Source organism: Equus caballus, chromosome 16 (assembly GCF_041296265.1).
Source record: "Equus caballus isolate H_3958 breed thoroughbred chromosome 16, TB-T2T, whole genome shotgun sequence".
Lineage (NCBI taxonomy): Eukaryota > Metazoa > Chordata > Mammalia > Perissodactyla > Equidae > Equus > Equus caballus.
This window is the reverse complement of record NC_091699.1, coordinates 94401133-94429128: the sequence shown is the minus strand read 5'-3', so window position 1 is coordinate 94429128 and position 27996 is coordinate 94401133. Positions and strand designations below refer to the sequence as shown.

Here is a 27996-nt window from a genome sequence, read left to right as displayed (position 1 = left end):
TAGATGACGCTCTTCCTCTCTTGCCTCCACCCCAGTCCCCTGGACCTCCTACCACCCCAACCTCCAACAACTCAGCCTAACACCCCGTCATCACCACCACCACCTCTCGGCCTTCCTGTGTGCTCACTGCCTTCCTGATTCTGGTAAGTGAAACATCACTGTACAGACATTATTTCTGCTTTATAAAGGCTGTATATTTATCGTATCATTCCTGCTTTTACTATATGTTAGTGTTATTTTAGGTTTTATGTGTTATTTGGTATGATTTGATAGGTTATTGGGATCTGGGAACACTCAAGATTTTTTCCCATGTAAATTAACGGTAACTGCTTCTTTGCTTTACGCCATTTCACTCATGAAGGTTTTCACAGGAACACTCTACTTTCAGATAGTGGGGGAAACCTCTCTATGTAAATCAAACTGTCATGCTGTATGCATTAAACTTGTACTGTAAGGTATGTCAATTATTCCTCAATGAAACTAGGAAAAAACCCCTTTGCATTGTTCCCTGACAATGTGTGGATTTTATGATATGTGAAGTATACCTCAATAAAGCTGTAAAAAAAAAAAAAGACAGGTACACGAATGCTCATAGCCATATTACTCATAATAGCCTGAAACTGGAAACAACCCAAGTGTCCGTCAACAGTAGAATGTGCAAGCAAATTGTGGAACATTCATTCGCTAGAATAATATATATAAATAAAAATCAACAAACTATAGCTACAGGCCATAATGTGGATGAATCTTAAAAACGTTGTTGAGTGAAAGAAATCCAGCAAACAGAGTATATATTGTATGATTCTACTTATGGGAAGTTCAAAAGCAGACAAGATTAAACATACTTTTTTAGGGATGCATACTTAGGTGGTAAATCCATTAAGAAAAGAAAGAAAAGTGATTAACATGAAAGTCAGAATAATGGTTTCTTTTTTTTTAAAGATGGGCACCTGAGCTAACAATTGTTGCCAATCGTCTTTTTTTTTTTCTCCCCAAATCCGCCCAGTATATAGTTGTATATCCTAGTTGTGGGTCCTTCTAGTTGTGGCATATGGGAGCCACCTCAACGTGGCCTGAGGGGCAGTGCTGTGTCCACGCCCAGGATTCGAACCAGCGAAACCCTGGGCCACCGACATGTAGCGCGTGAACTTAACCACTCGGCCACGGGGCCAGCCCCAGAATAATGGTTTCTTTAGGGAGGAATGTAAGGGCTTGTGATTGGTATGGGGCCGTGAGTGGGGACCTTCAGAAGTTTTATAATATATCATTTCATTTTGTTTTTCTTTAAAAATCATTCCTATTGAGGTTTAACTTACGTACAATAAAATTAATATAACATGTTGTCTATGGATAATGTTTATACATGTATGTAACGTATAATGTAATCGGTACATTACTTACACAGATGTTGACTTTATACAACCATTAAACTGTACACTATGGGTGCTATATTTTACAGTTTAAAAAGTTAAAACAGAGTTTGAATACAGCAGAGGATCTTGGGAATCAGCCTGGAGCCAAGGTGAACATGAGCTAGCAGTTAGGGCTCAGTTAAAAACCATTAACACACGTTGGGAATAAGAATGAAGTGGACACCCAGCAGATGAGAAATGATCCTCCCGGCTCGTCTGTGGAAGTATCGCTGGGTGGGCAGATCCCGATTGCCCAGGCAGGTCCTAAACCCAGGCCATGTGACTCACGAGCTTTTCCCCTTGAGAGCAGAAAGCAGATGGGCCCCTCAGAAGGTAGGCTTGATGCCAGCGAACATGAAGAAGATGAGGCCTCCACACCGTATCCCAGTGGTGCTGGCCCTCTGCTCATGCCCCACTTCTCCACACCTCCTTGGACGCTCAGCAGCCTGTGTACTCCTCTCTCTTCCCTTCCTGTCACATACCCATATCCAAAGTCAAGGCAGCTCTAAAGGCCAGCTTTGCTGCCTCCTGGTCCTGTCAGCACTGTTTCTATCATATCACACTGGCCAAAGGTATTTGTACCTTAGCCTTCATCTCCGATTATGAATGAAAGATTTTGTGTCCTATTAAAGAAATTTCTGTCACCAGTGACTGTTGTATGAGATGTATTTCGGGTGAAATGGGCCTTCCTCCCCCTGAAGTACAAAGTGTGAACTACACCACAATACACTAGTGTGGAGTACGCTGGTGAACTGCAAAGTGTAGGCCCTGGTATGATGTGCCCTGGGGAGAAGGCGTCAGGTAACTTTAAAAAAAGCACTGCAGGTGATTCAGATATGACAACCTGTATCCTGTATGACAACCTGCCTTCTCTCCACACCCCGTCCCTCACCGAGAACCACCCATTTACAGGAAGGCCACTCACTGAGCAGATGTAATGTCTATCCATTCATTCATTCCACACCTCGTCCTGAACTCTAACTGTGTGTCTGGCCCTGGGCTAGCACTGGTAATTCAGGGTGGAACAAAACCAGGTGGGGGCCCCGCCTTCTTGCAACGGTTTAGTACAGGACACATGTTAATGGAGTCAAGCAGATAAAGCTGAAGTGTTAGAAATGTGGGTTTATTCACCAAAAAGAGAGATGAACCGAGAGTAGCGTAATAATCATGATTTTCAAGTATAAGATGAAGACATACATGACAGAGAATGGCTAGCTATTTTACATCGAGAAAAGACATAAAAAAGACATTAAAAAGGAGGTTTGCTGTTACATAAAGAATTTAATGTAGCAACTATCATCATCAGAAGGCCTGTTCTGTGTCAGCCATGGTGTTGTATTATATATCTAAGTCATAGATATAGATATAGATCACTTAAAATAGTGATTATACATATGTGCATATATATATCAGTCAATTATGTATGTAACAGTGAATATACATATCAATATTTGTTAAACATATATATATTAATAAACTCTCACAGAACCCAATAGAGATAAGGAATTAAGACTCAGAGAGATTAAATAACCTAAGGCCACAAGCTAATATATATATTTTAATAACACTTTACTGATATGTAATTCACATAGCACAAGATTCACCCTTTTAAAGTGCACAATTCGGTGGTTTTTAGTATATTCACAGAGTTGTGAATTACTGCCATCTAATTTTAGATAATTTCCATCACCCCAAAAAGAAACCCTGTACACACTGGACTTCACTCCTCATTCCTCCTGCCCGAAGCTCCTGGTAATCACTGATCCACTTTCTTTCTGTATAGATTTGCCTGTTTCGAACATTTCATATAAATGGAATCATACGATATGCAGCCTTTTCTGTCTTGCTTCTTAGCATGATGTTTTCAAGAACTATTTGCGTTGTAGCCTATATTAGTACTTCTTTTATTGCCAAATACTATTCTATTATATGGATATGCCACATTTTATTTACCCATTTATCAGTTGATGGACATTTTGGTTGTTTCCACCTCTTGGCTATTATGAATAATGCTGCTATAAACATTCGTGTACAAATTTTGTGTGGACACGTGTTTTCATTTCTCTTGGGTATAATTTAGAGGTGGAATATCTGAGTCATATGACAACTCTACGTTTAACATGTTGAGGAATTGCCAAATTGTCTTCCAAGTCAATGCCACCATTTTACAATCCTGTGAGCAATGTAAGAGGGTTCCCATTTCTACACATTCTTGCCGACATTATTTCAGCCATCTTAGTGAGTGTGAAGTGGTATCTCGTTGTGGTTTTGATTTGCATTTCCACAGAGATAGTATTTACTAAACTTTGACTTAAATTCAGATCCAAAGCCAGAGCTCTTAACCACTGTGCTGTAACATCTCATTCATGCTCTTAGAAGTAAGGACGGATCTTTTTGATAAGATTGTTACTCATTGAATTGAGTTTTAATTGTAATCTGTGGATTCATTTCTGGAAGCTTTAAAAAACAAGGTTCTTTTTTTATCTCAGACGTTGCAGGTATGTAAATCTGGTGCGGGTAAATGGTTAACGACCAATTGGAGGTGCTGGGGTCGGATGGGAGCTCTGACTTATTGCCTTTGCTGATTTCCGTGGTGTGACCACTTTTGCTCATCACCAATTTCAAGCTACCAACTTGAAGCCAGTTTGCAAAACTCCTGAAAATGCAACCATCAGCTCTTGCGAGCATGTGAGCTCGAGCCAGCTCCAGCACCGGGAACTCAACAAGGCACTCTTCAAACTGCAGATGTTCTCACATGTAAAAGAAGACAAAATGGTCACTAGTTGGACAAGATATAATTACATATGGAGAAAAATCTGAGAATTAATTAAAATTATTATGAGCAACAAGTAATTTTAGTAATGTGACTAGATACAAAAGAATTATACAAAAATAATTAACTTTCCTCACAAAAATATTAATTCATTAGAAAATGTGATGGTGAAGACTTCTCCGTCATAGTAGCAACTGCACAACAACAACCGCATAACCTACCTAAAAATAAATTTAATGAAGGAGGTGCAGTTTCTACAGGAAGAAAAGGCTGATTTTTTCTGAGGGGCATGAAAAAACTTTGAATAAAATGGAAAGATATATGCTGAAACCTTCCAGGAAGACTCAGCATTGTGTAATTATCATTTCTCCCTGAATTATTTTATAAATCAAATGCAATCTCAATTAAAATCCCAACAAGATATTTTTGGAAACTTTATAAGATGAATAGAAAGTTCACCTGAAAGGAGAAAAAATTTTTTAAAAAGGGGCCGGGAATAATTTGAGAAAAAGACAAAAGAGGAGAGATTCTATGTTATCACGTATTAAACCATATTACAGAACTACGTAAGTTAAAATAAAATCTGGTACTGGAGAAGGATTTATTGAAGATTAATGGAAAAAATAGATAATCTATAAATACACCCTAGTATGTGTGAGATAAAGGTAGACTTTCAAATTAGAAGAGAAAATCCCATAAACAGTATTAGAACAATTTGCAAGCTGGGGCACAGTTAGGGGGATGGGTTCCACATGGATCAAAGTTTTAAGTATAGAAAATTATACCCTAAAAATGCTAGAAGAAAATATGGAAGTAATTATTTTTGCAATTTTGGATTGGAGAAGTTGTTAAGTTGAAACCCAGATGCCATAAATTATACTACACAAAAAATTTAAACTTCTATACAATGAAAGAATGATAGACAAGTCAAAAGACAACGTAAAGTGTTGGTAGTACACATGTCAAATAACTAATATCACAAATCTGCAGAGTTGTTACAAATACAAACGAAAAAAATCAACGAAACTAGAAGGAAAACAAGCAAAGGCCACTTAAGTATATGAAAGAACTAAAAGTGGCCAATTAAACATTTTAAAAATACTCCATCTTTCTAGTAATTAAAATATATTTGTGCATTAATAATTTGTGAGTTAAAGCAATAACGTTAAATCTTTTTCTCTCCTTTTGAATTTGTAGGTTAAAGAGCTCTATAATATTCATTATTGGGGAGGGTATTGGGGAAACAGACACTACACATTGATATATGGGTAGATTGGTAAAATCTTTTAGAGTACAAGTTGTCCACGTGTTGGTAAAATTCTAAATATGCATATACTTTGGCAAAAAATAATTCTACTTCTAGAGTGTATGTACAAGAAAAAAAGAGGTCCAAGATCACATTTTAAGTCAAGGAAAGCAAGTTGCAGAACGCTATGTATGATATGATAGATTTTTTAATGCAAGATAGCAACACTCACAAATACACAAAAAGCATAAGAAGGCTGTGCACCAAACTGGTAGCAGTGGGTATAGCTGAAGAAAAGGATCATGGGAGACATTCAACTCTTTAGTAATGTGTTCTTCATTGTTAATTTTTATAGCAACAGGCATACATTTCTTCTGATTGGAAAAATTAGGCACAGTTAGTAATAAAAAAACAAAACCAGCAAACAGAGAGAGACAGACCACCTCCAACTCTGGAGTGCCAAAAGCATTCCCCCAGCCACCATATTCCCTTCTGTGTCCAAAAGCACAGGGAAGTGAGGAGGGAGTGTGGTTAAATGACTTCCTGAGCTCTTTGGGAATGCATGTCCCCATAGCAACAATGTTATAAATGTGGTGAGTTTCCAAGGCTAGTCCATTCTGTTATAGGTTAGGTGTAGGCTTCTGAGGCTATCTCATAAACCCAACTCCCAAATTTAATCTTGATCTCAAGCACTTATGTGTTCTAATGTCCAAATGCCTAGCTTTTGGAACACATCCTTCCAATCAGTAGAGAACTGCCTGGACAAGTAAATATAAGGAATAAATACAGGATTTGGGTGTGAACGTGGCAAGTTATGGCAATATGTTTAACGTTTTTAATTCTTTTTGACGGTAGAATGTTTCTTTGATTTCTCACTTGCTATTTGTGTAGCTCGTGAAGGCAATTGTATTTCTATTTTAGTATTGTGAGAAACAAAATTGACAACAGAATGCATAAATCTTTTGAGTGTATAATACTTTCTCGTTTTTGAACAGATAAATTTTTCAGAATATAGAGAAAATAGCAGTTCTTTTGGGAAAGGACTGTTTCTCCCCCCAGACATTTATTCTGGAGTGAATATTTATGGTCTAGATAGAATCCCCTGAAAATAGAAATGTTGTCACACTCTTGTTTATACGTAACATTTATTACAAATGGCAGGAAATGCTAATTTAAAACTAACTCTTAAAAATGAGTTCAGAGAAGCTTAGTTTAGGATTAATTTATAACTTGAACACTTTGAGGAATATTTGGGTCAATTTATTATGCACTGAGATTGTTGAAAATTTATATGATGATTATTCTGATTCCATCTCTAAGCAGAAGTTTACTCTCAGTGGAAAAAAAACCAACAACATCTAAGGTTATTGAAATGCCATGCGTATAAGCATCCAGGCTCCAATTGCAATTTGCATATGCATGTGGGGTATGCACATTATTTGTCTAGGCGCGCACACACACACACAATCCTCAAAATTACCTGGAATATCAACAAATAATATCTTTCCCTTCCATGTTAGTGCAGCAATACTAGTCAGGTAGACGGTCGTTCTGTGAGACTCTGCAAGCATCTTTCTAATGACTGGTTTTATAGCCCAACTCCCCCATTTGGGGCCCACAGCAGTTTGCTCACATTCTGACAGTAAGCTAGTGACAGGCTCTCTGCAGAACAGAGCACTTCTCTGTCTACAGAATTCCGGGCACCAGGATGAACACATATGCACTGTCTACTTTGAGTATTTTTATATGACTCAGTATAAATGTATACATTCATAGCCTCATAAGCGCATATCTGTAAATATGGGGGTCTCAATAGCTCCATGCATTTTCCTCACTAGCCAAGGAGTTTTCTGGTATATTTTATAAATCCTCTACTATTCCTGCACAGGAAATACTAAATTTTTGAGGTTTTAACAAATATCATGTTTCACTTAAACAGTGTAGAAATTATCCTGGTGTAAGTACTTTTTTTAATGTTCTTGATTTTAACTTTTATCATTTTAAAAATAACATAATGCATGTTCATAGCGGAAGCATATAAAACACAGGTAAGTAAAAAGAAAAAAGTCACACCTAATCCTGCCACCTGGAGATGATAACCACCATGATAAACTTGATGTACACTTCCTTAGATTTTTTCTATGTACCTTTATATATGTATACTATTTCCCACAAAAATAGATTATTATACAGCTGTCTTAAAACCTTCAAACCTTGTTTTTAAAATTTAATATACCATGGATATCTTTACATTTCCAATATGATATTTAATGGCTGTGAGCCAAGGGCATTCTAGTTGCATGGGACCAGGAATTCCTTGCCCCAAAGACCCCGGCCTCTTCCAGGGCCCAGCCTCCTGGAGAGTGGGCTGTGCCACTGTAGCATCAAAATGTGGCCAAGGGGCAGCTGTTTCCGGGTGGTTGGATGTCCACATCAGTGTGTGTGTGTGTGTGTTCACAGTATGGAGCTAAGCTGGAGGTAGAAGAAGGTATGGACTACAGGCCAGGGACCAAGGGCCAGGGTCTGGGTTCGACATCCCCACACTACCTAAATTCAATCCTGCTCTCTAGATAATTTTGAAGCTACATTTTTCAAGTAAAAAGATAGACTATATTTAATTTAATGGTTTGTTAGATTGCTCTTATAACTTCAAAATATTTTTCATATGGCAGGCAGGTGGTCCTCCATTTGTGCTCAAGGTGGGCCCCCAAAAGGCTAGGAGCAGGCCTGAGTATGCATTTTCTATGATTCATAAGTTTTTAGAATGTATATTTTGTTTTGTTTAATAATTTACCTTTTCCTTGTGGCTGAAACGAGTAGGATATGAAAGTGCTCATTTATTGACTAGTTAAGATTCAGCTTAATATGGTATTTATTGAAGATTTATCATATTCCTCCACAGTCCGCTGAGTGGAGGGACAAGAGGTAAAAATACACAGCCAAACCCTTGTGGAGCCCACAGTCTTCTCAGGATCTCAGACATGTGAAATGATTACTGCACAGAGGGGTAAGTGCATCAGATGAGTGTGGACATAGATACGGAAGCCACAGAGCAAAAGGAGGAAAAATCTGTAGGTCAGGGTCCTGGGATCAATTAATTAACCCGGTCAACAATAACCTCACAGAAATCTTCAAATAGCTGAAGAAACCATCCCATCCAAGATGAATTATTATTAACTTTCTAAATAGTATAAAAATTGTAAAGTTTGACAAATTTAGTAAATTGGTCCCTTGACAAAGTAATCACTCAGGAATTGACTTTCAGCAAATGATTTTTAACTAATTGGCTTGCTTCCCTGAGGGCAAGCTCAGTTCAAGCTGGGACATAAAGAAGGCATAGGTTTGGAGGGGAAGGGCTGTGGCGACTGGTAAAGAAAGATGTTCTGTGGCGAGGGAAGAGCATGCGTGTCTTCTTGGAGGCGTGGAATGGAATGGTGTGTCCTGAGAACCATGTGCTGGAGTACAAAGAGTGAGATGAGGAAACAAAAGTAGACAAAGCTGGAGAGAAAGGCAGAGCTGCAGTCTGGAGGCCTTGTGGTCCTGGTCCCATGGAGTTTCATCCTGTAGGAGACGGAAGCCATCGAAGGATTTGAAACCAGGAAATGAGAACCTCAGATTTGCAATTTAGACAGATCTCTATGGCAGTGGTATGGAGGAAGAATTGAAAGTGAGCAGTCTGGAGGGAGGGAGTCCACCGCTGAGAAGGGTCACGAGGAGGGCAAGTTCTGGATTCAGACTGCCGGGATTGGGCATCTAGCTCTACCAGCTGGCAGCTGTGTGTTTGGGCAAGTTCCTTAGCCTCTCTGTTGACCTGTTTTCCTCATCTGTAAAATGCATGTCATAATAGCCGTGAAGATTAAAGGGAACCATACCTATAAAGTGCTCAGGGCAGAGCCTGCCATGTAGGAAGCTCTCAGTACACGCTAGCTATTATTATTAAAATATAATAATCATCTTTCAGTAGTTCAAACGAAAGATAAATGATGGTCTGAACTAAGGTACAGGCAGTGGAAATTGTAAGGAGGGGATGGGATGAGAAGGATAAGGAGTGGATTTGACAAGATTTTAGTAGATTACACTCAGGGGTGAGGAAGGAGGAGATTCCAGGTTGAATGACTGAGTGGAGGGTGTTGGTACCAAAAGAGTTTAGGAAGGCAGGCACAAGGCAAGGACAAGTTGGGTGGTGAAAGGTAATGAATTCTGTTTTGGAGATGTTGAGTTTTATGTAGCTGTGCGTCATAAAGGTGGAGATGTCCAGAAGGCAGATGGACATGCAGGCCTGGAGCTAGGAAGGAGAGGTAAAGGCCACGTGAGCTAAATGCCAGGGTAACAGACTCATTGACCAGAAATAGCCACACTGACGAATAAAAGTTATTTCATCTGTTTGGTCCTTGATGCATGACTTCTGTTAGTACCCAGAAGGGAGGGCACCTTAATGGTTACCTTAGGTGCAACTTCCGTCATAATATCTTTGCTGATCAACCCAACTGGGTAGGGTCTCTTCACTCTGAGACCCTTTGTTATGGACTGAATGCTTATGTCCCCCTCAAATTCGTATGTTGAAGTCCTAACCCCCAAAATGATGTTATTTAGAGGTGGGGCCTTTGAGAGGTAAGTAGAATTAGATGAGGTCCTGAGGGTGGGGCGCTGGTCTCACGGGAATAAATTTTTGTTATTTAAGCCACCCACTCTATTTTGTTGTGTCAGCTTGAGCCGAATAAAACACCCTTGAATAAAGGATTCTTTGTATTTCTTTCATTGTAATAATATACATTTCCTACTAATCCTTTTAGATACAGGCAGCGTGAGGGCAGGTCCTTCATCGTACTTATGTTAGCATTCTCTACATTGCCCTGTTTTGCCCATAGCAGACGTTCAATAAACATCTGATGACCTAAGGTCAGTTTTGAAAGACTCAAGATCATGCCACAATTTGTGTGAAGAGGGTCACAGAGAATACACGTAGGGCAGGTCCTGGGCAGAACCCTGGGGCAAATCAAGACTGGAGCTAAGTGGAAACAGACAGGATGGTTTCACTGCGAAATTTGGAGATTACAAAGAAAGGACAGAGTTTCCCAAAGGTCAGTGGGAAGAATGAAATGGCCAATGTGTCTGGCTAAGGCATATTTTTTCTTGAGCATGCACTATGCAAGCCATTACGCAAGATTACATTGTAGCTTGGTTATTTCGACTTGATGTGAAAAATTCCTATAGTTTTTGAGTTAGGATTTGTCTGAAACAAATGAGTTTAAGGTTAAAATCAACAAAAGTTCAGGTCTCTAATAATTTGATGTAATTCTATTTAAAGAAGAGGAAGAAGAACCGAACAAACAAACAAAAATCAATGGTGACAGTCTCCCCTCAAAGAGACAAAACGAAACAAAACAGAACAGGTTTTGTTTATTGCACTTCAAACTCTCACCAACTTTACTGGGAGTCACTTAAAGTTGACTGAACGTCCTTAACTGGAGACTGGGGGTGATTCTGTGAGTCTGTGTATTCCCTGTGGGGTGCCATGTGTGTGCTGGTGGTAATGGTAGGAAACACAGGGAGCTTTCCCCCAGTGTCTCAAGGCACCCCTCCCAAGCGGATGGGAGAAATGGGGAAGATTTATTCATTTTTCTCTCTGGAGCATCTTCCATTACCATCTTGCTAATCTCCTGAGCACTACTGGAAGCAAGGACTTTCTAGCATCATGCTTTCTGAAGCCCAACAGTAGAGAGGATGACAAGGGAGTATATCTGTGCTGACCTATCCACCTGAGAGAAGCCAGAGGCATGCGGGTCAATGGATGACACTTGCAGCCTGGAGCTGTGGGAGCTCTTAGACTTGGGCTTTCTGATACGTTTGGCTGTTAGGCACTTGAAATTTGGCTAGTCTTGGTTGAGATGTGCTGTGATTGTAAAATACATACCACATTTCAATTACTTAATTAAAAAAAATAGCTCATTACCACTTGCTTACATTGACCACAGGTTGAAATGATTTTTTGGTTATATTAGGCTAGATCAAATACATTATTAAAATTATTTTTACTTACTCCTTTTTACTTTTTTAATTCAGCAACTAGAAAACTTAAAATTACGTATGTGGGTCACATTCTATTTCTGTTAGAAGTAGACAGAGTCTATTATGTTAGACAGAGTCAAAGCCTTGCACCATCAAGGGACAGACACGTATCCTGGTCTCGACAGGGTGCAGAGCTTACAAGAATTCGTCTCTTCTCGTGTGAATCATGCCCAGCTGTGTATAAATGCAAGTTTATTGTTTGTGTAATTGTCCTCCGTGCATCCGGAGAGTCTTTCATCTGAGAATCTCAAACCTTAATTAATTCTCACTGAGGAGCTGGGGAAGGCTGGCATTCTTCGTTCTGTTTTACAGATGAGAAAACTGAGGACACGGGGAGACCTACTGACTCGCCCAGGGCTCCCCAGGGCAGAGCAGCAGAGCTCAGAATAGAAACTATGAGTCGTTGTAATTAGTCACACATCTGGCCAGCAAACAATATTTTCTCTTCCTGATTAGGTGAGCCCCTTCAAAGTAGGAACCCTGCTTTTAAAATGCTATTTCCAACTAGTAACATACTGAACGCTCAGTGAACATTACACAACAGTAGTAGTCACGGCCACCAGATTTTAACACTTTTTGTCTTTAACAACTAGGTAAAATACAAAAGGGATAAATAAGTGGCCTTTTACATTGCACGAAATTTTTCATCCTCTGGGGAAAGAATTATTACCTCTTAATTTGGAAGCAGATAAACAAATCCTAACGTTGATAAGTTCACTTGCTATTAAAAGTAGATTTCCTGGGTCTTATTTTGATATTTTGAGGAGAAGACATTGCAAGCAAAGGCATGTTGGTTTGGATTTGGACTCCAGACCTGACATGGAAGGAAGCAGCTCTGGGCCTCTGTGGCCCCCGATGACACCCTCCGCCACCTTCTGCCCCTGAGATGGCTGTCCTTTCATAAGCTCGGGCACCAGAGGTCTGTGAGTGAGGTGAGGTTTCTCAAAAGGGCACGCTTTCATCCAACTTATTTGGGAGGGAATGCCATCGGAAACGGACGTCAGGCTTCTCAGCCAGAAGCTACATGAAGCAAATAGTTTCTTTCAAGTCTTTGTATTAATTTTTCTTGTGCTGAGTAGAATAAAAAAGAATAAAATCTACACACAGCCTTGTGATTACATTCTCTTGGATTGAGACTGATTTTCAGCATCACTCTAAAATATTGGGCCTCAAGGTGCATGAGACTAGGAGCAGAATTAGGAATTAGGGAGTTATAGAAACCATTCATTCATGCATTCAACAACGTGTACCCTCTATTATGGATTCCAAAAATATTTATTTTAAATGCATGAGTAAAAGGTTTCTACATCCCCTTAATTCTGTTCCTTGTAAAAATTATTTGAATAAAATGTAATATTTTTCAAGAATGGTTGAAGGATGTTCATTTTTGCCAGTACATACATATATGTCCAAAGGAGTGTGTTCATACAATGCCCTCTCGACTTTCATTGCCAACAGACTTCGGCCTGATCAGTTCTCAGTGTGTCATCTCGTCCTTGTGACAGGAAATATGACTGGAGTGCTGAAAGGTTTTTAATTATGCTTGCAGTTGCCTCAAATAATGATAGCCTACTTGCAGGCACATGTCTTACAGGAGAATCATAGTCTGTGCTTTGTGCATCAGACAGATTCTTTCACTTCCTTTGCCTGTTGCTTGAACCAGAAAAATGGCTTAGAGAAATTCGTGCACACTTCCCTGCCATCCCCACCCACGATGACCAGGCTGAGTCAATGGGAGAAGAGTTTCAATACCTTTGGCGTCTTTGATACTCCAGGCCCAGAATAGAAGGGGAGGCGGTGAGTGGGTCGAGAAAGGGAGCTGCCGCGGACTCCGTCCTAGACAATCCTTCTGCACTTGAAGTTTCTCATTCCTTCAAAGCTGATGAATTCCACTTCAGGAGTGGGGGTGGGGAGCAGAGGAAGGGTGAGGTAGAGGAGATGATAATATGTGCATGTCAAGCCCTTTACACATTTTTTCCGAAATGTTCTCTGCAAATCTCATTGGTCACCACTTCCTGCCCAGCTGTATTCATTCATTTTCTGATTGTTGCAAAGTCATTCGGCACCGCCCAACTAGACCAGTGTGGTACTGATTCTAGCACATCTCTGTTGGCAGAGAAATCAGGAAGACTTTAAAACACAGTGATCATTTAACTTTGCAGTAAAATGGATGATTTTGTAGGCCTTCATTGCTGACTCTGAAGTCGCAATTTTTACACAAATCTAGTAGTTATGAGTTCAAGCCAATGAGACAGCTTGGAGAGCTGGGTTTTCAATATGTGGAGGGAAGAGGGAGTCACTTCATGGATTGATGCCTCTGAACCCTCCACTCCAGAAGAAGATCTATAAAAACAGACTATCTTCCTTCTTTCAGCAATCGGGCTAAATCTATAGTAGCTAACCCCCAGGGAGTATTCTCTGAATGACAGCTGAGCAGACAATGGGAAGAATTGTTTCCCACTTAAATCTTTACTTAAGAAAGCTTTATGCAAAGTATAAATTTTCAAATGATGATGAGTTGAAGTATTGAGACTGTAACATGTTGGAGTGGGGTTAATGAATCTATGATATTTTGCAGCGGGGGAGGTAGGGGAAATAATAGACTAATGGAATTTGAGGGTGTTATGAATACAGAAAACAAATATTTTTCCCTTCTGCTGGGCCCTCCATGGACAGTTCTTAGGACATGGTCCATAGCAGTTCTGTACGTGGGCAGCCCCCTCTCCTCCTCATCAGCAGCCGCAGGACTCTGCCGGGGCAGGAGCGTGGCGCCTCTGCCTGGGCTCTGATTCATGCCTGTAGAATAGCAATCTGCTCTGGGTGCACCGAGCACAATGCAGGCCCTCTAAGCTGCCACTCATTTGGGGCCTGCTAACACTCCAGGCCCTTGTTTCTGATTCTCGGCATTGTCGGGGCAGGGGATGTGGGGAAGGCTGCACACTTCCATGCTGGGAAAGGCAGGGCCCCTGGCGGCCCCAGCAAGTCATCAGATGGCCCAGACAACAGCGGCAGCCAGACGAGCTGGAGGGGTGCTTACACCTCTTGGCAAACTTGCCAAACATTCAGGAATTTGGGGATTGTGGTGTCAAAAAGTCTGGTCTCTGCCCCCTGGTCCTCCAATTCCAAAAACAACCCCACCTCATTAAAAATTCTTTTGGCATGGCAGGCTATTACAAAGTCTGATTGTAGTGCCAACGTTTCTCTAATACCCTTCAAACGACAGAGCTGACAAATTTCCAGCAGTACTGGGGCAGACATCAAACTATATAATCTCGACCTGGTTAGATAAAAGGTGATGCTGGTGAAGGTGACCGATGGGGGATCATGATGGGCAGACAGGTGACATGGGGAAGATTGAAGTAGCAAGCTTGTTGCTAATCTCTACACTGTGGGCAAAAGAAGTGACGTATTAAAAACATCATACCCAGAACATATTCATTCCAGGAGGGAGCAACACATTCTTAAACTCATAGTTTAGCTGCACATAAGAGGCAAGGCTCGAGCTTGTCTCTAAGCAAAGACTGGTATTGATGCCCAGTCAATTTAAAGGACAAAAGGGACCATGAGACTATTTTAGGATAAAAATAACAGCTACTACTTTTTGAGCTCTATGTTCCAGAGATTTTAAATATATTAGCTGACTTAGGCCTAATGGCAGCCTTGTCTGATAGATATCATTGTCCCCAACTTATACACCACTGAAGATTCTAAGGCCCAGGGCAGTTAGCAAAGTTCTGCCTCACCCCAAAGCCAGTATTCTCAGATTCACTGTGCTCAGATGCCTTTCCGGGGCTAGAAGGAGCGTAAACCTAAGACCATGAAACAAATGGTTTTTTTCCTAAAGAATTCCGGTCTTCCTTGAGCTTGGATCAGCTCTTTGTCTTAAAGAGGTAACCACTATTGCTCTTTGCAGACGAGAGAAGACGACTAACGCTGGGACAAGCAGCGAGCCTTCCATTTCTCTGAATGAGCTAAAACTGGACCAGTGAAGTCCAGCCTTTGTGATACTTCCTTGTCTCCTCCTTGACCAAGAATGTCTGGATGCCCTGAGTCAGTCGGAGTGCCAGTGCTCCTTCGACCTGGTGCACAACTTAACAGGAGTCACCAGAAGGACTCAAAACTCTGGGTCAGGAAAAGCCAGTGCCGTTAAGTTGGCACAGCTAAAACCATTCGGGTGCCAACCTTGTGCTCCTGGATGCAGCTCGTTCATTCATCTATTTGTTTCTTCATTCAATAAACAGCTATTCTAATGACTCTATTAAATACAAAATGCGAGGTAAAAAGTTCAAGTAGTACAAATAATAGACAGTGAAAAGTAAGTCTCTCACCCCTTCCTCCCTTCCTTTGCTTTGGGGCAACCACTATTACTAGTTTTTTTGGGATCCTTCTAGAGACAGTCTAGGCACAAAGCTACCTGTCCCTTGGTTTTCTTACCTGTTATCCAATCCTTGCTACAGCCTGGGCACTGGTTTATATGAAGTGATGGCCAAGACTTGGCCTCTGCCCCTGAGGAGGAGATAGACACACAAACCAACTGCCACCACGTGACTGACAGGTGCCCTCTTGGAGGTCCTTGTGGGAGAGGTGGTGGTCTGAGTGGATCAGAGTTGAAACGTCTATGTGTCTGATCAGCTGTCACAAGTACATTGTTGTTACTAATAGTGAAGTGTCAGTGTTTGCAAGTTATGTTTAAAAATAGATTAGAGCTTATTCCTGTGACAATCACCCCCACTTGCATTCTAATTTGCTTTTGTGAGTGACAGCGAAAGGTGTGGAGATCAAGCTGGCTCACTGAGAAGTGTGCCTGACCCTGGGCACACCCATGGTGTGCCCTCTTATGAATGTGATCTGGTGTACATTCTGGGGGTTGAAAATTTCAGACATCCAGGAGCCAAGGAGGATATTGTTTCCTCATTTTCTGGGATGCCACTAAAAAGCTTTATCTCAATAGTACACGCCTTCCATTTAGTTGAGATGTTGATCTTCTAGTTGCCTGGTTTCAAAATGTTCCTACATGTACAAGAAGGGAAGTCAGGAGGTAGCAAAGCTGCCCATCTGGATTGAATACCGTCCGGGACAGGAGTTTGTGCACAGTGAGGCCGATGAGGTTTTGCAGACTCAAGAGACAGCTGACCGTGATGCACGTGCACACGAGCTACTGGTGGACGGCTTGCAGCACATGCCTTCGGGCCAGCTCGGACTTACAGGAGTGACTCAGGAGCCGGGGGACTTTGAAGAGGGGCACACAGGGATTGTCGGGTTCACAAAGAGTCCACGTTTACTGTGGTTCACCTGAATTCTCACCCTGTATTGAGTCTTACTTCCAGTATGACTATAAACCAGCTCCAGACGCAGACGCAACCTCGACGTCTGATAGGGAGTTAAAGAAAATAAAAAATGGCATACATACGTCCCACATGATTTCCAACCCCAGCTATGAGTTGGCTCTGTTTCATTCACCCAGCCAGAGGCAGAGAGAGCTCTGCAAACTCCAGTGGCCCTTTCAAAAAGTCTGGTCTCCATACTGCCTTCAGGAGAAAACCCGGGGCCTGTCTGAAGTGCCCTGTTTCAGTTTCTACGGCAGCTTGCCTTTTGGCTGTCCTAGGAGAGAATGTGGCCTCAGTACAGTCTCCTCTTGAGCTTTCAAAGGGGCCCCTCTGAGGGCAACAAGGTTTGCTGGTTATTACGACACACGAGGAAGAAATGCATCTTGGAATGAACGAAGCACACTTGAATTGCTGAGGGCAGGATGATCTTTCCCGAGGACTTTTTCCCTCAGGAGTTCAAAATGGCAGCCCACCTTGACAACAGGGTCTCTATGCTCACTTAAGTTTTCATATTATGTCAGAAAAGTGTAGATACAATTCTCTTCCCTCACTAAAGAAACTCAAAACACAAATTTGTACAGTTAAACTTCCATCGAAAAAATACTGCAATATGTTATTACTCTTTTTAAAGCCCACTGTAAATGCTATGATACAGGGCATGGAGGTGGGGAGGGTTCTGCCCCCTTCCTTTCCTCCCTCCTTCTCTCTCCCCCTCCCTTCTTTCCTTCCTTCCTTCTTTCCTTCCTTCCTTCCCTCCTTCAAGTAATATGAAGCAGAACTAGATCTGAGTGAAATCTTGCCTTTTTATTCAGTTTTTTTGCCTAGCCGAGTTAAATAAAGCACAAAAAGAGTGCATTTTCCAAGTACCTTATGGGATTCTGTCAATTTCTTTCTTCCTCATGCTTTGAAAATGACCCCCAAAGAGATAAAATTACTTGCATTGATTCCTACAGAAAAGCAGCCAAGGTTTTATTAAAAACACTGCCCTTCATATTCTTGCATATTTTCTTTCCCTCTCTAATATGGGAGGATATCAAATGTAAAAGAAATACAAATGTAAAACACTGCTCCTTTCATCTTTGCTCAATTTCCAAAGTCTTCTAACACATCACCTTATTTTTCTTTATTAAACTTTAAAGCGGAGCGAGTTGCACGCTGTGTTTGAATTTCGAGGGCATCGGGGACTCTGATGGGCTCTCTGCGTTGCGTCGTTCACTGGGTTCTCATGAGATCTTCTCACCCTGCACTGGGACTGGCAAAACCCTTTTATACCTTGGGGAACACATTGAAACGAATTGGTTTCCTATGGAACTCAGAATTCTGGAAGTTCATCTTCTTTGATGTGACTGGATTCTTTTATTTTTAAGAAAAAAAGATGAAAAAACATCATTGATACCTGGTTGAATAAATAAACTTTAAAACAAGTTCAGGATTTCCCTTCAAACTCATATTATGTATTATTTGAGTATTTCTTGGAACGGCAACACTCTGAAATACATATGAAAAATAATTTGATGATGAAATATAATGATAAAAAATAATTTAATGAAAAACGTGTGATGACCTAGATTTCTTTCTTTTCTTTTTTTTAATTCTCAGCCTAATTTTGTTCACGAGAACCTGTCCCTGTCAAAAGCTACCTCTAAAACCCTGGTCATGGAGCAGACTCTGTAGCCAAGCGGGGGCAAATGTTGTGATAACAAGTGAAGTGAAAAGAAAAAAAGACTTCAAAATTTCATGTGTTTTAAAAAAGACTGAAAGGAAGCATACTCAAAGAATATCCTAGAATTATTTGTCATATTTTTCTCCTTTCTGTAATTTTTGACAATTACTGTTCTAACAACAACATTAACAAAAAGACTAACCATGGTCCTTGTATTCTTAGTGGGTCCGATTTATCCTGGACCACCCTGTACTTGGAGGTGTAGACCTCTGACTTTTAAAACGTTATGTACTTTAAATTCTGAATAACTTATCAGAAACTATAATGGTGCCGAATAAAATCTCAGCCCTGAAAGAAACAATACTGGAACCACACGGTACGTGCCGGGATAAACATTTGAAAGCAGGTGAATCATGAGGTTACTAACTCGGTAATGAGCACACCTGAGTTCTGATAAGCATGACCCACCGGCACATGGTGAAATCCTCGATCCACAGCGAGCATCTCATCTTCACTGAGCTCATCGGGATGAGCCTTTCGTCCCTATAAAGCCAGGCACAGGTTCACCCTTCGGGAATGTTTAACACCCTCTTGGAAACGATGCCAGAATCCAGGGCTTTGACAGCTTGGTGAAACCTTATTTTATCCTGAGATAGAGAAAAACCTGACTCTGGGAAGGGCTAAATTTTCAAAGGCAGTACCATGTTGCAGCAGTAAGTTAACTGGCAGGTCTTGGGGCGATGAGAGCACCTTTGAACCTGCTGGGAAGTTTAACAGCAAGAGCGCAGATTCCTGGGAGAAGATCTGTTACTAAGAGAAGATAAGGAACTAGCAAGTAGCTTTCCAGCTGGACAAAGAGGCAGGAGACAGAATCCATCGGCTCCAGAACCCACGTTCAATTCTTACACCGCGTTGGGGGGAGAGAGGAAACACAGAGAAATTTATGGGATGGTGTTGAAAATACATGCCCAAAACAAGAAGTTGGGCAGATTCATTTTCTTTTCGTATTATAGGCTAGAATTTAAAATATCGGTTTGAAGAGGGAATTAATTGGACTTGGTGGAATGACAAGTCAGGAGCCACTAAGGCATCTGGTGATTTACTAATGCCAACGCCAGTTCTCTGCCCAGGGACTCTCTTTGAAGTCAGGGGATGCTGGGGACACAGCGGGTGAAGGGAGGAATGGGAATCAGAGTGACAACAGGCTTGGTAGTCAGATCATTACTTCTAAACATTTATTGCTTTTCCCTTCCTCATTCATTCAGCAAACACCTCATGACCTGCTCTCTGTGCCTGGCGTGCTATTGGGCGTTTGGGACTCGACCATGAATACAGGAGAATTCCTGCTCGTAGAGTCTAGAGGTAATTTCAAATACTGACCAACTCCTGTTCTCCTTCTCAATAGGAGGAGCAGCTCTCAAGAAGTGATGCCCTTCTCCAAGTTTCTACAACCTTATGTCTCTAATTTCAAGATATTTCTTATTTCACACAATTTTACTCTTTAATAAACGCAATTCATTAAGTATATAAAAGTGGGTTTAATATTGATGTTGTTTACAAGTCTTTTTCACCTAGTAAATTAATTCGCTAGAAAAGGAAACCCCAAGTCAGACAGATCTTCCATTTGGATTTTTTTTTTTGGGGGGGGGGGGAAGATTGTCCCTGAGCTAACATCTGTGCCAATCTCCCTCTTTTTGCTTGAGGAAGATTGTCCCTGAGCTAACATCTGTGCCAATCTTCATCTATTCTGTATGTGGGACACTGCCGCAGTATGGCTTGATGAGCCATGTGTAGGTCCATGCCTGGGATCCGAACCCGTGAACCCCAGGCCACAGAAGCAGAGCACGTGAACTTAACCACTACACCACTGGGCTGGCCTCTGACTGTCATTTTTTAACACTATGGTTTCTATGTTGATTTCATGAGCCTTCTTTTCCAAATGTGGGAATCCACGGATAGCATTAGAGGTTTGACCTGTTGGGGGAGATGGATTATTTTTTGCCAGTTAGAGACCTAGCCAGTCTGAAAACTACCACTAAAGGGTTTTTGTTTGTTTGTTTTTGCCTATAAAATATTAACTGACAGCCATAAAACCAAAATGTAAAGTTTTTTTTTTTTTTTAAATCTCTGTTTTGTCCTACCCAATGTTCCCCAAAGGGAGGGGGAAACTTCTGTAACTTTCCAAGAAGTAAAAACCAATTAACATTTAGAAAAGTTACATTACACTTATAACCGGTAATGCAGTGAGTTTTCAGAAGAGTCAGAATATAAAATAAGATTCAGATGCCTGCTTCCTTGATAGGCTTACATTACTTTGACTAATAATCTCAATAGTTCCCATTGCATGGAAAAATTTTAGTTTCTCAAGAATGCCATGGGGATGGGACATGGAAGGCCCCCAGTGATCCCTGCCTCTGGATATTAATGCCCTCTGTGGTCCCCTCCCATATTATAAGAGGATTGGTCTGTGTGACAAAAGAATACGGCAGAAGGAATGCTATGTCCTTTCTTGGGCTAGATCATAAAAGACATTCTGGCTTCTGCCTCTCAACCTCTCTCTCTCTGACCATTCCCTCTGGGGGACACCAGCTGCTGTGTTGTGAGGACACTCAGACAGCCCTGTGAGTCATCAAGTGCAAGGTCCTGAGGCCTCCTGCCCACAGCCATGTGAGGGAGCCTTATTGGAAGCAGAGCCTCCAGCCCCACATGAGCCTTCGGATGACGGTAGCCCCTGCTGACAGCTCGACGGCAGCCTCGTGAGAGAACCTAAGCCAGACTCACTCAGCTGTGTCACGCCCAGACTCCTAACCCACAGAAACTGTGTGAAACAATCAATGCTTTTTGGGTTAAGCTGAGTTTTGGGGTAATTTGTTATGTAGCAATAGATAACTAGTACGAGGCCTTCTCAAACCTGAGATGCATTTATCCTCTGGTTCACATATCACGCTGGTAATATCTGCCACGTGGAATATTCTCACTGGGAGTCTTGGGAGGTTTTAAATCTCCTCAGTTCCCTGCACATCATGTGCATTAATAACACACATATCCGTGTGTATGCATACATACATGTAAAGAGAGCTAATGCATATCCATGTGTATGCATACATACGTGTAGAGAGAACTAATGCATATCCGTGTGTATGCATACTTACATGTAGAGAGAGCTAATGCATATCCGTGTGTCTGCATACATACGTGTAGAGAGAGCTAATGCATTTTTTTCTCAACACTTTTGGAAGTTCATTTCCCATTTTAAAGGTAATACATGTTTAGTAAAGAAAATGTGAAGGGAAAGTTAAAAAAATTACCCATAAGAGAACTACTGTTAACATTTGAGTGTACTCCCCTTGAGCTTTCTTTCAGGGTGTTTAAAAGGCAGCTGTGGCCATATGCTATATTCCATGTTTTCAACAAGCCAAATTCATTTTCTTTTATAACAAAACCCAACAATCGCCTTGTTCATCCTTGTCATTCAGCTCCCTGTTCAGAGTGACAGGTTCTCAGGAAAATCAGATGCAACTGGCCCTGAGTGTGCAGAAGGCCAGTGAGAGTGTCGTGTGCTGGAGCCAGGCCCTGGCAGGGAGCAACCAGTGTCTGAAGGCGACAGACACGTGGGAAATGATTCAGACCAACCGGCAGTCGCCTCTGTGCACATTCTTTTTATTTCCAGTACTAACATGCGTGTAAGGAGCCACTCCCTGCCTGCAACAACTCAGATTTATATGCACGAACTTCTGAGGGGACTCCACACTCCCTTATTCTCTGTTCCTCTTCAATAGGGCTGCTTGGAGATGCGGGTTTACTGAGATGCTGATGAGACCCCAGCAGGAGGGCCCTTTCCAAGGCCCTGAGAGGGCGGCTAGCTCTGCGTTCACCGAGTCATATATTTTTACCAGATTTGCGAAGTAAGAAACTAATCACGATTGGTTAAGACTGCCATCGCGGCCTGCTCTGCCCCTGCAAACCCCCAACCCACGTACACTTTCCTTTATGCAGGGTGGGGTTGAGGGGTTGCAGGCATTTTATTTTCATAAATTTTATATTCTTTCTCTTAACAGGGCCCAAAAGTTTGCATAAGTTTCAGGACCTAAAATGTAAGGTATGACTCTTGGTCTTTAAATTGCCAAAAAATATATGTTCAAACAGTGTTTTCAATTGCTTTGTACTGTGGGCATAATCTATTATGCCTTAGTCTGAGTTGTTGTCGTTGGGACGTTCAGGCTGTGAGAGTCAGAGAATGAGAGGGTTTCTAAGGCTCAGTCTGTTCTGATGGTTGGATGTGACTCCCGGCGTTGATCCATGAGCACCCTAGGTCCTCAAGAGGCTCTCCTCCCTGTGTCCATGTTCTTTGACTTATGGATACTTGTTGAAGAAAACAGCTTCCTCTCCTGTGTCCGCTGTGACTCCTCAATTAAGAAAGAATCAAATAAATTTAGCCTCCTCCACGCAACGCCTCTGAACAGAAAAGGAATTCAGAATATATAGTACCAACCAGGCGGGTGATCAGCTCTATAAAGGACTGTGCTGTGCGCTGAGTGCTTATTCGTTTCACCTGTTGATCAGAGGACTGTGTTCTTCTTTTAAAAACATTTTGAAATTTGAAAATCCAACCAATGCCTGCTGTGGCAGCCAGGGAGATGGCGCTGCTCGGTTGTCCCTTTAAGAGAACCTGCTGGGGTGCATAGTAGGGCAACAAGCCCAGCTGCCACATCTTTGGAACCGCTGCAACACCCCGTTCAGAGCCCCCGCCTCTGGCTACTCCCAGCCGGTGCCTGAACGCTGCTGAGGTGGAGCTGCAGTGCGGGCCCATCCTGCCTGACTCGGGATTCCTCTAACGGGCAACTTTGGCTCAGATGCTCCCCGCAGCTGGCAAGCCCTCTCAGAACCGCTCTGGGTCCTGAGGCTCTTTCTTGACAGTCTTTCCTTCCCTCTCTCCCTTCACAGGCACAGACCTGATCGCAGCTGACTGCCCTCCCTGTCTGTTCCTGCTCCCTCCTCCCTCTACCCTTCACAGGCTTTCCCCCAATAAATCTCTTGCCTGTCAATTCCCATCTTAGCATCTGCTTCTCTGAGCATCTGAACTGACATCGTGTACATTGTTAAAAATGAACGAATCCAGAAGGGCTTATAGGAAGAAACAGCAGTTCCCTGGCCCTCCCCTTGGGTAACCCCATCCGTAATTCTCTCACACGGGGAAGCACTTTGAACACTTTCTCTTTTTAGTTCTTTTGGCGGGTACCTCTGTATCTCTAAAATAATATGTTTATGCCATATTGTTTATGTATTTATTTTTATTGTTTGTTATATATTTTATACATTTGTTGTATGTGTAAATATATGTAATATATTTATTTATTATTGTTTATTGCCATAATATGTTTATGCCATATCTTTCTTATTTTTTTAACTGGTGAAGTATAACTGACATACAATAAAATCACTTATATTTACAGTGAGCAATTTGAAAAGTTTTCACATTGGTATGCACCGTCAAACTATCACCACAATCAAGATGGCCAACACGCCCATCACCTCTGAAAATTTCTTCATGTTTAAAAGTTTCCTCAAGTTTAAAATCACCCCCCCCACCTCTCTCTACAGTCCCCAATTTGTTTTTGTCACTACAGATTAGCTTCATTTTTCTAAAATTTTATATCAATGGAATTATACGGTATGTACTCCTTTTTCCTGGCTTCTTTCTCTCAGTGTCATTATTGTGAGATTCATCCAGGTTGCTCTGTGCATCTGCAGTTCATTGTTTATCGTTGCTAAGCTGTGTACCCCTCTGCATGCATGTCCGTACTTTGCTTATCCATTCCCCTTTTGATGGACATTGGGGTTGTTGCCAGTTTTGGACTATAACATATAAAGGTGCTGTAAACATTTCTGCACAAGCATTCCTACGGACATACACTTTCTTCTCTCTTCCGCCTTCAATGGTCATTGTCCTTTATTGCCTCATGTCCAGTGTCTTGAGTGCCACTGTGTCAAGTATTTTGCCTGAGATTTTAGTTGTTTTGGGCAGGTCAGAAAATCAAATCCTGCCTGCTCCATTTGGCTGGAAGCAGAAATACTGTACACCTCCTTAACTCACCATGACCTTCCTCAAGTGCTGCTGTCCCTCTCAGTGTTTCGTTTGAGAACCTCCAGCACAGCTCCATTTCTCCCATCCCAGCCTTCACCCTATAGTTGTCAGACATTTTGCTTCTAGCTGTTATAAACCCTTCCATACATTATTATCGTTTTCCTATTTCTTTATTCAACAATTTTAGACATTATCTGTTGATTTCTCTGATGATGGATATGAATTTAGCTCACTTATCTTCCAAACCTGGCCTTCCTTTCCTCCACTTTAATCAGATTATGCCACTATTTTTAGATCCTTTCTCGATATCTCTCTCTCTCTTTTTTTGGTGAGGAAGATTGGCCCTAAGCTAACATCTGGGCCAATCTTCCTCTATTTTACATGGGATGCCATGAGCGGTGCTAGGTCTGCACCCAGGATCCGAACCTGCAAACCCCAGGCCACCAAAGCAGAGTGCGCAAATGTAACTACTACACCACCAGGCCGGCCCCTAGATCCTTTCTCTTAGTTGCCTTTGTAACTACGTAAAATATAGTTTTATATATCCACATTCCTATTTTTAATTCCCTGAGCTATTGACAGTATCTCTTGACTCTTTCCTTTGTGAGGTGAGCATATGAATGTCCTCACTCTGTCCTCCATCTCTGTATTCCTTCTAATCACAATCAAATGCTTAATTTTAACTTACGTTGTCAAGAAAGAAAACATCGACCTTGTTCTGCCACCAGACCTAAGTCCTGCTTCTTTCTGTCCCGTGAAATGGATCAACAGTGTTCACAACATTATGACCGTGTAAAGATTATTCACAGCTCATCCACACGGTAGTCTATGATCACATATCTATTTTACACAGTCTTGTGCGTGTCTTGGAATTTCTAGTTGTCTCCTCCTCACTCCATTTCCTGCATTGCTGCATTTTTCACAACTTGATATTCCAACTTCCTCACGATCGTATCAAATCTGTGATTTCTTTCTGCTCATTTGCATTCTCTTCCCAGACATCTGCCTTTTGGAACCCTCCTTCCACCAGCTCCAAACAGGACACTCGTGCTCTAGATTTGGTGGAAAACTGTCACCCTAGGTCTTCCTTCCATCTTCTTCCAGATTAGCTTAATTGTTTCTTGAACGCCATGTTTTTTGATTTACTCTCTTATTTTGCTGGAACACGTCCCTGAATTTCTTCCGTAGAAAGGGGATGTTGGAGATAAACTTACTGAGTCCTTCCATGACTTAGAATATCTTTATTCTACTCTCAAATTTAATTGATAATTTGATTAAGTGTTGAATTTTTCACTTAAAATCATTTTCCCTCAGAACTTTGAAGGGGGTCTTCCATTGTCTTGTAGCATTTGTAATTGCTGAAGAGAAGTTTGATGTCAATCTGATTTTTTTTTAAAAAAGACAGCTTGTTTTTTCTCTCTGAAAACTTTTTTGGTTTTAAAATCTTTGATATTCTGAAGTTTCATCATTCTATGACTGAATTTGGTTCACTTTTCATTCACTGCATCTAGTATTACAGTACTTTTTTCTCCTCTCCTCGGTCAGTCTAGAGACTCATGTCTTTCATCTGAGAAATTCCCTTTTTATTATTTCTTCGTATTCTCCTCTTACTTTGTCTGTTCTCACTGGAGCTTCTGTTATTGGACGTTAGTCTCTTGGATTTATGCTTTACAATTTAGCCTTTCTTTCATATTTTCATTCTACCTGTATTTTCTACTTTCTTGGAGATTTCTTTGATTTTTATCTTTCAATCTGTTTATTGAAATTTCTGCTTAAACTAGTATTTTTTTATTTCTAAGAACTCTTTTTTATTCTTGGGTCATTCCTTTTTTATAGCATCCAGTTCTTGAACCATAACCTCAATTTTTTTATTCTCTCTGAGGATACTACTTATAGTTAAATATAATTTTCCAGTAAATGTTCTTAAAACATTCAAGTGTGTGTATCTCTTGCATGGACAATGAATCTGCACATGTCCACTGACATCACTTCTAAAATGCTGGCATTTCTAAAATCTACCAAGAGACATTGTTTTTCCTCCTGGTAGACATAAATTTCTTCAGCATGAGCTGAGTTTTCAAAATATGGAGTCCACATGTTCAGAGTAGTTACTTCCTCACTGAACTAGGCCAGCTGCTGCACTGAATTAGCCTTAGTGAAAGTTGTTTTTCTCTTTTCAAAAGTTTGGGAGTTCCTTTCCTTTTTATTATATGTTTATATTCCGTGTGTCAGTTGATGATCTGAGGCCAAGTGGCCAGTATTGGAATACGTGTGACTGGAGCCAAATCGGGAGACTTAGCAACCCGGACAGAAACTCTTGCAAGGGTTTGGACACTGATTGATGTGGCTCTCAGAGAGCTCCTGCGACGTGGGTGCAGCGGGAAGGGAGGGGATGGGAGGGGAGAAAGGTCACTAACCTCATAGTTGGCCTCAGTACCTACCTTTTTTATAGACAGCGTGGTTGAGTGATCTGACTGCATGGTTATTCAGTTTTAAAAGTATATGAGGATTGACAAACAATACACCAAAACATTAGCCATGCTTATTTCTGGGTTTCAGCATACGAGGTGTTATCTTTCCTTTTTTTAAAAAAATATGTGTGTATTTCTAAATTTTCTACAATGAGCACGATTACTTCTGTAGTCAGAAAATAATCTATTGCTAAACCATATATAAGGGTTTCTTCTGAATCTTCATTTACTGTATTAAAAATAGCAGAAGAAACAAAACAAAATAAAGAAAAAACCCCAATTTTAACCCCAGGGCTGTTGGCTATACCTAAGATGAAAAAACTAAATCCTGCAATTGACTTGGTCCAACATATTTGGACCAAGTATGTGATGAAGAAGGGGAGGGGGCAGTGGGGGAGTGGGGTGAGCATGCTGGGAGGATGCAGGGAAGGAGATGGGAGCCGGAGGAGAGGAGGCCTCAGGTATACTCTTCTGTCCTTCTCAAAGCTCACGAATGTTGGAAGCACGGCTTTGGAAAAAATAGTCTGGATTTGCAGATAGAATATAACTGAAATTGGACATCTGAATTTTGAGGATTACAGTGGTACATACTTATGGGCTAGGTTTCCTGACCTGGTATGATAATTCAGACATTAGTTACACATGTGGTGGGATGGTATGTGCATCACTGCTCGCTAAAACAGGCAATATTCAGATCACCCATACCACCCAAGCAGCCTCTGCTTTGAAGAGGGGCTTTGAGAGGAGGCTGACTTCTCCCTACGAAGAGCTTTTCACTTGTAAAATCAACAAATGCGATGGGACCCTCACTGAAATTTTTATTCAGAGGCCAGAATTTAAAATGCTTTCAGGATTGAAAGGAATGTATAAACCACATCACCACAGAATTGCATTCATGAATGACCTGGGAAATAGACTAAAAGCAAAATTTTGATATATTCCCAAAAGAA

At 41.2% G+C, this 27996-nt stretch overlaps 1 long non-coding RNA gene across 1 annotated transcript; it reads left to right on the top strand.

Moving 5' to 3' along the window:
- The first annotated feature begins 17 nt into the window (after positions 1–17).
- On the top strand, positions 18–23906 carry LOC138918098 (uncharacterized). The gene is made up of 5 exons (XR_011427074.1): positions 18–143; positions 8334–8438; positions 19756–19852; positions 22270–22395; positions 22549–23906. It is a non-coding gene; the product is annotated as an uncharacterized lncRNA (long non-coding RNA).
- Positions 23907–27996: the final 4090 nt, after the last annotated feature.